We start from the raw sequence: 9,225 nt of genomic DNA, 5'->3' as shown, positions 1-9,225 counted from the left end.
CTGTTGATTTTGTCCAGAGCAGATATAGCCTGTGGATAATCAATTGATCTGAAGCTAAATGATACCGATGAAGGATGGATCTGTTCTTGTGTTTCGGTGTTGAAGAATAGGGCCTTTGTTTTGTATGTGAAAATTATCCTTATTGAAGTGATTGAGCCAAAGACAGATTTCATTTGTAACATGCTTTTAAAAACCTGCCAGCATTTTCCATGGGCTGAAAATATTTATACTTTTGTAGTGTATTGGCAGGTCATGAAACCACACAGGTAATTACAGAATTGATGATACCTCTCCAGTGCCTTGGTGTTATGCAGTTTTGGTGTGAATCTGGACGTGCGAATGAAGGATATTTGTGTCAAGACACAAAGGATTCCAATATTTCTTTAATTAAAAAAACAAATTTTGTAAAAATTAAAATAAACCATAGACTAGTTTGAACATGATTATGCATTTGAATTTGTAAGTGTTTTAATAGTAAGGAAAATTCTGTATTGTAGTTTAAAAATCTACTTTTTGTGGAAGATACCATCTGATTCTGTCATTGGCTTGTCAGAGTGAAGCATTTTTATTCCCTATCAATTGATCTATAATCATGTTCATACTACTTCTGTGTTATCTTTTTTCCATTGTTGTCATTTACTAGTTGTGTGACCTTGTGCAAGTTACTTAACTTCTCAGTTCCTGAATTGCTTTATTTGGAAAACAGGAAAAAATTAGAATCTAATTTGCATACTTGCCCTTAGGTACAAATGAATTACTACATATAAAGTAAATAGAAGAGTGTTGGCCACATAGAAAGTGCTGAATACATACAAGCCACTTTTATTAAATATTCCAACCCTGTCTGCCTTATAAAATCATAAAAGTCATGCATATTGCCTTGTAATCTTTCATAGTTTCTTACAGGATGAACCTAATTATATCAACCACCATGATAGTAAAGCTTTTGTCATATTCTTCTCTGGTATTGCTGACGAAGTGGTAAAGACATAATTGGTTGTGTAATGGGTCCAGCGTTACACATGTTTGCGGGTCCAACATTAAGTATTCATTAGAATATACATAGATTTTGCTGTGTCAGGAGGCCCAGTATAAGAGATAAAACAAACAAAACAGTTTACTTATTCAGGGACCTGCCCTGTTGTGACATGTTAAAATATTATTATTATTATATTATGTATATTACAATTATTATTATATTATAATATATGTTATTGTTATTATTATGCTTTATGGAACAAAATTTTCCAAACTGTGTTTTATGGGATACTACATCCAAAAGATATTAATAAGAATCCCCTCCCCCACCCAGTTCCATGGTCAAATAATACTGAGAAAGTAGTTTAAAGAATCAAGCTCCTGAGACTTCTCAGAACCTTTAATGCTCTCATGTGCACTAAGATCATTCAAGAAGGGGAGGTGGCAGTTTTCAAACTTGGCCTGAACCATTTTTTGAAGGGAACCTCTGGAGCATCTTGTGCTCAGTCTAAAGAATGACAGGATTTGGGAAGTGCTGCTCTAAATCTGGGACCAGGACCAGAGGCCCAATATGGGTCTTCCCCAGTGATGCCACAGTGTCGGGATAGTTTCTGTATTATGAGGATTCCCCAATTAAGTACTGACGTTTGAGAATGATTTCCAAAAAAATAAAATAAAATCAAGCCAACTCAAGGATATCCCTGGAACTCTGTCTCTGTCATTCATTTGCACGTCAGTACATTCACCCCTCAAGGAAAAAGCAGATAGCATTGGGAAACTGACAGGGATTTTGCGGCACGTGTATGGTCATATGGCATGCATAGAAAATGACACCATGTCTGAGCAGCCCTGAACGGCTTGTCTCAGGCTCTTACCTTTTCTCTAAATGATTCCCTGAGCCCCGTATTTTAGTAACTGCTTCCCTTGTCACTCTTGAGTTGTCTGGGTATGGCTATAGCAAAGCACTTTAATTTTATGACTTTCAGATGTCTTGTTAGTGGGCAAATGAAGTGACAGGACAAGTGGGTTTTGTCTAGTTGCTAAGGAATAAAAATAACAAGTGCCTTTATTACTTTGCTGACAATCTATTTATAAATTTCTGAAGGAGGTGCCTACAGAGGAAAATATGCATGTGTTTTGGACATACCTGAGATTTCTCAAGTAAAGTGATTTATTGGAGGCCCCTGCTTTACGCTGCTTTGGTAGCATGCGCAAATATTGTTTCTACATTCATGGTAGGCTTCAGGCTTGGTTCTTTAATAGCCGTTATAGAAATGACATATGGGGAAGGCTGTTATGTTCACCTCCTTTAGGCCCTTAGAAATACTGAATTGCATATGGGCTTTCCAAATATTGTAGTTTTGTCACCTTAACCACGCAGATTGGAAAAAAAGAAAAGAAGCAAACTTACTTCCCTCCCTTCCCTCCTTCCTTCCTCTCTCTTCCATCTATCTATCTATGTGTGTATCTATCTATGTATCTATCTGTGTGTCTATGTATGTATGTACGTATGTATCTATTATCTAACATTTGCAGTGGTTTTTTTATAATGGAAATTAACCCATGAAGTCATTCTGTGAAAGCTGTGAATGTTCTCTTGGTTTTCATTTGTCACTGCTCCTTTTGAACTGCAAATCAAGAGCAGCTCTTCCCCTGGAAACCTTTCACTGCATTGCCAGAGGTTGAGCCCCACACGGCTGGGAAGGGTGGATGGCTAGAAGAGCCTTGTGGGTACTGGCATGCAAATGAGCAGTTCCAGCCAGGTTGCTCTCACCTGATGAGAAACTCAAAGAGAACAAAAACAGCTTTCCTGGTTATACACCTGACCTTAGCAAGCCCTTACCTGGAATAAAATGGCAATTTAAAAAATTGCCTGGATTATGAGAATTTTGAGTCCAAATGGCTAGACTTAGCACCTGTTGGTGTCTCTGTCATGTTTAAGTCGCATGTTGGTTGTATTTTAAGGGGGTTTAAAACTGAAGGGAAAGTGGAGGAAATGGTAAAATATGGTGACCTGTTGTTTATATGTGAATGCTATGGTATTTCTAACTTTTGAAAACCCACTTTTTTTTTTTTTTATGAACTAAGCATTGCCATTCGTTTTCACGCAGGTGTGATTCATAATATCCCAGCATTCTGAGTTAATAAAGCAGTTTTGTAGACTCTCATACCATTGCTGCTGTGATAATTTGGCAATGTTATAGTGGGAAAAAGTATCTTATATAGTCACCTCAGTGGTTCCATTTATTTTATACAAAGAAAGGCTTCCATCCTGCTATTCTCCAGTATTTAGGTTTCAAAGGCCTCTCCCCCACTTGAAGACAAAAAGCTACAACATGGTTCCAAGGTAGAGTAAATCAAAGTGTAATGAGGGTGGTTTGTTTATTGAAAAGCCTCTCATTTAGAATGAGTTCCTTTCCTACTTACCAGGTAATGATTTACATTTTTCATAGAGTACTGAAATATGAAAATCCCAATTGCTACCAAACTGTTATAACATGAGGGTATGAAAAGAACTTGTACTCAAATAAGCAGAGATGATGAAAGAATCTGGAAAATTTCCACAGGTGAAGGATCTTTTACGGTCAGTAAAGACTTTTAGACTTGTGTTCCCTTCTGATGTCTGGGATGGAAAAAAGGCAGTTTAGGGAGGGAGATTTTTTTATATTTATACGAACACAAAGGGCTGTAGTTGTTAACTACTTATTGTCATATTAAAACCCATCATCTATATTGTAGAATTAATACTTAGAAATTAAAGAATTATAAAATTAATTGTCCAGTTTGTTTGGAAGGTAAGATTTTTATAAATCTAACTTAAAACTTTTATCAACGGAAGTGCCTTCCTGTTGCTCATTTAATTAATATTATTGTTTTACAATATCAAGATATGGGGGCAGTTAATTGATATATAAATTAATTGAACTCTGTAATGAAATACCAGTTTAATTAGTCATTTATGATGTATAATCGGAAAGGTGAGAAAATTCGGCAGAAAATGCCACACTATCATTACTCTCATTTTGTATTTTTTTCTTCCTATCTCAGGACAAATCAAAGTCATTTTGTGAACTCTGAGTTCTATATTTTTTGACTGTGAAAATCTGTGTCATGGTCTTGACCGAAATAACTGACATGTAAAATTTATTACTTACTTGCTCTTAATTTCTTCCTCACTTGTTAATCATTTTATTTAAAAATAAAACACAGACACAGAACTGAATAAAACAAATATCTAACTTAGTAAGTTATTACAAGGCATCATTCTTGTAACTACCACTCAGGTCAAGAAATAGAATTGGGGGACTTCCCTGGTGGCACAGTGGTTAAGAATCTGCCTGCTAATGCAGGGGACACAGGTTCAAGCCCTGGTCTGGGAAGACCCCACATGCCGCGGAGCAACTAAGCCCGTGTGCCACAACTACTGAGCCCGCATGCCACAACGAGTGAAGCCCACGCACCTAGACCCTGTGCTCCGCAACAAGAGAAGCCACCTCAATGAGAACCCCACGCACTGCAAGGAAGAGTAGACCCTGCTCGCTCCAACTAGAGAAAGCCCACATGCAGCAACGAAGACCCAACACAGCCAAAAAAACAAAACAAAACAAACAAACAAAAGAAAGAAATAGAATTTGGTCAGCCCCCTACCACTCCTACCCATGAGTCCTGCACATGTCACATCCATCATAAACCCCTGCCATCCCTCAAAATGTAATCTAATTTTATATTATCACTTTCTTGTTTTTCTTTATCACCCAGGGATGTATTCCTAGATGTCATGTTTGGGGACTGTTTTTAAGTCTCTTTTAATCCACAATTTCCCCCGCATTCTTTAACTGCCCTTGCAATTTATTTGAAGAAATGGTCATTTCTTTGCTTTTAAAGCAATGATTTTGACTTTATAAAAGACAAAGTATCCAAATGGCCAGCATTGGAATCTTCTGGGAGGTGCTTTGTTAAGTATTCAGTTAGTTTCTGGTCTTTCTGCCACCCACCTTGCAGTTCTGCTTGGATAGTCAAGCACATCTGAACCCAAACATTGCCATAGTGACACTGCCCAGTGATGGGATTCTGAATTATAGGAAAGGTTGGTGCTGCTCTCTTCACCTATTTCTGCAGAGGGAGGGTAGATGGGGGAAGGCTTCTCTCTGTAGTTACTCACAGTGTGGCCTATCTGAAATACAAACAGTCTCAAGAGGTTATAATTCAGAAAGCTGGATGGACCATACAAGGCTGGGAGGGAGGAGGTCAGTGCAGGCCGATGGCAGAGGCTCTAGATGGGCTGGACGCTGTGTATCAGGAGAGAAAGGGAAGCAGGAAGTGCTATTTTGGCACGTTTTCTGTGCCACGCTCTTGTGCAGGTTTTAACTCTTTCCTACAACAATATCAGTGAAGAGTTAATATCCTAGTTTTGCAGGTGAGGAATCTGAAATTGTTTCTCACCAAGAAATAACCTTCTAACTGGTCTAGTTTCCATGTCCAAGTTTTTAGAAAGCTTCAACCAGGTCCTACCACTCCAGCATCCTTTGCACTTAGAATAAAACCCAGACTCCTTCATGGGAGTGCTGGTCAACAGGGCCGAGGACGGACCCCTCGCCTGTTGCATTGCTCTGTACTGTCCCCATGGCCCACCGTCTTTCACTGTGCTCCGGCCATATTGGAGCTACTCCTTAGATACCTACCACAAGCTCATCCTACAAGATTGAGGAGGCTGTAGCTTGGTCATTTTTAGGTTTTGTGTTTTCTCTCTCAGGAAAAGTCAGCATGCAACACTGGTCCTGGGGCCTGTTCATTTGCTTTTTCCTCTCTCTGAAACATTTTACTGGCACATTTTGTCTAGCTGGATCTTACATCTTATTCAGGCCTCAACTTAATTGTCCCTTCCTCAGAGATATTCCTTGCCCACTCCATCTACATTAGCTTTTCCCTGTAATTATCTCCTCCACTTACTCTTTTTCCTTTCTGGCACTTATCAACACTCTTAATTATCCATGTATTTGTTTAATGTTTATCTTCTACCTGACCCTAAATTACCTGAAGGCAGGGTATGTCTGTTTTGTTTACTGTGCCTAGTTATCTGCCTGGAACACCACAGATGCTCAATAAATTTTGGTTGGAATGCAAACTTGAAAGGAGGCTCAGAGAGGTTAAGTAACTCCTCCAAAGTCACACAGCTAGTAAGTATCAAAGCTAGAGATTCGAAAACACATCCTAAAACCCATGTATTTTCAACTATAATTGGTTTTTCTAAACTGTGTTCCTTGGACACTAGTGTTCTGATATATCTTAATAGATGTTCCAAGAATAAAAAAGGATCTATGTTCAAATAAATTATGGATATTATACAACTGTTTAAAGACAATTAAACATGTTTCCTCCCCACAGGACATATGAGAGACTTTAATATGCAAATATGCACCATGACTCTACAAGAAACTGATATGGTATGCAGCATTTCTCACTAGTGTTTGGCCATGATTTACTTCTTTCAATTAAACTAATGTCTTGTGGAACACCAGAATTCAGCAGAAGCCCGGGTGGGAATGACTCTACTATATACCCTGCTTCTCCCTAGGAAGTGAGTAAACAGAAATTTCTATCAGCAAATTGTCTTAGTATTCATATATATATGTACATATATGTACATACGTATATGTGTACATACATAAGTTTTATGCTTTCTTTCCTCCTCCTCGCTATAAATATTGGAGAGATTTAGCTTAAGAAAACAAGATTAGAAAATAGAAATTAAAGAAAGTGAAGTGGCATGTAATTTGGATTATTGTAGAGAAGATATGTGAGATGTATTTTTAAGAAATAACTCATTAGAAAATATAAACTAAAGAAACTGGTAACTTAAAACGGTAAGCATTTTTCCCCCACTTTAGCATGCTATTAAAAATGACTGGGAGTGGTCTTAAATTCTGACTTCCCTTAATGGAGAAGGTATGAAATTACAAAATAACCAATGTAATCACACCTTAATCTTGTTAAATTGAAACACTGTAATCTACATTCAAATTTCACATATGGTCACTCTTGCGAGAGCTGGGTAGATGAGCCAAAGCACTATTTGGAATTTTAAATACAGTCTTTCCTACCTCTTCAAAGCCCATTTACTTCTTTATGAGAAATATTTCCCTGGGTCTGGGGTAGGGAACCCTAAGCCAAAAAAACAAAGCAAGTAATTTTTTCTTTTTTTTGGAATTGAAAGAAAAAAAAGTTGATTTCCAAAAGCCTGACACTCATGACCAATTCCATCATAAAGAAAGCAGAGTGCATTTCAGAAAAGGGTGGAACTACGTGAGGAGAAAATAGGTTTCAGCTGTATCTTGCCAATGCCGTATTACAATCTGTTGGCAAATGTGATTTTTAAAAATAATAGCTAAAGTGAAGCATTGTTGTCTAATGCTGGCTGAGTGTGTGTGTTAATTGAATAGGTGTGATATGATAGGAAGCCCTTGTCTTGTCATGGAGCATACATTAGGGGGGAGTTTCAAGAAAACAGTTGCCCACATTTGATTTGAAAAAAAGAGTATCCTTTTATTCAGTGGGACCACCAAATGAAAGGCCTCTCGACTTTCTGGTTGCCCTTCTCCGTATGAATACAGACACCTCTCAGATACAATGAAATGTTACTCGAAATGTTCATGACTTCAAAAAAAAAAAATTCTGGAAAGAGAAATCCTGAGGATCAGAATAATGGCGAAATAAAAAATAAGTCATTTGTGAATTCTCTGGACTTTTCTATGCCATCTGTTACATGCCACTGTACTGGGTTTTAACACTTTCACCAGCGACTTGGAAAGTTCTTTTAAATCAGCTTTTCTGTGAGGATTTCTGATTATGGTAACCACGGGCCATGCTACTGATGATGTCTCTGACTGCAGCATCACAGGGAAAATTTGGCTGTTTCATTCATTCCAGCTGCTGGTGCTTCCCAGCAGGTCCCTTGTCTCTGGAGTATTTTACTGTATCTCTAATAAAGACAAAACAGAGCTATTCTGAAGGTTTCAGTAGACACAGCCTCCACAGCCAAGTCTTCCAGAAACCTGGAGGGAAAGAAAGCTGAGACAAAGGTACAGTATCTAAATACTCTGTGAAATGGATGCTCATATCCTAGCCCTCCTCCTTGAGCCTTCCACCTACGGAGAACTTTCGGGGGTTCTCTGCAGTTGTGCATCCAGGACCCTTTGTTTTAGGGTACAAGTGTGATTGTGTTCAAAGTGCTAGAAAATGTAAACCCCTTTTTCCAAATTAGAAAACTACGTATCCTAGTGCAGCAAATATTCCAGCTTAAAATAAGGACCTCTCTCATCTCACTGGTGAAAGGGGAAGGATGGGAATAAAAAGGCACAGGGACCAGCAGTCACCAAAATGAGATTCGGAAGATGTCTTCCTCCATCCAGGGGTAGATTCCTGTGTGGCTTTAGGTGAGATGCTTCAGCTCTCAGACCCTTAGTTTTTCTCTTCCATCAAATGGAATTGTTGGGGCTTCAAGTTTTATTATAAAAGGATGTTAGAGATCGTCTGTATTTCTATGGTGTATCTTCACTAGAGATGTAAAAGGCATGTAGCCAAGTATGGAATATTAGACTCAATTTTTGAGTTGAATGAATGCACTCTAATATTCTTCCTATTATGCTCTGAGGCTAAAATATCCTATTGCTTCTGAGCTTACATAAGCTGACCTCATTTACTATGGGAACATTTTAAGTACTTAAGAGTATGAGGGTGAGCACCATAGAAAGAATAATTCAATCTAGATGTAAGAGACTCTTGTTTTAAGCTTCATTAACTGATAATTATTTGAGGGCAAAACAATACCCGTACTGTTTGATAAATGAATATTAACCACGTCATGCTGATAAAAGTCATGAGCAGAACTAGATCCCTCTGCATTTGGGTGGGGGGGAGACTGTTATTTTGATGCTAATGGATTATGTTCATTTTGGATAGATAGATATCTCGAATGACTCAGCAGGGTTGACTTAAGTTAGATTTGTCCATTTATACTTTGCTTATTAGTATGCCCCGAATATCTGATGCCAGCCTTATATTACAATCTGTGCTTCATAGAATTTATCTATCATGACCTAAAGATTTCTATGATAAGAAATTGATTGATCATAAAAATCATGATTATGTTTTTTTTTTTTGAAAGGGTAGCATTGTGTTTTTTTCCACAAAGAAACTGTATTCTCAGAATCAGTAATATGAAATAGCTTATTAAAATCTCTTTACAAT

The sequence above is a fragment of the Lipotes vexillifer genome, unplaced genomic scaffold (assembly GCF_000442215.2).
Source record: "Lipotes vexillifer unplaced genomic scaffold, Lipotes_vexillifer_v1.1 scaffold506, whole genome shotgun sequence".
Classification (NCBI taxonomy): Eukaryota; Metazoa; Chordata; class Mammalia; order Artiodactyla; family Lipotidae; genus Lipotes; species Lipotes vexillifer.
The sequence above is the reverse complement of the archived record's forward strand: the minus strand, read 5'-3'. Positions refer to the sequence as shown.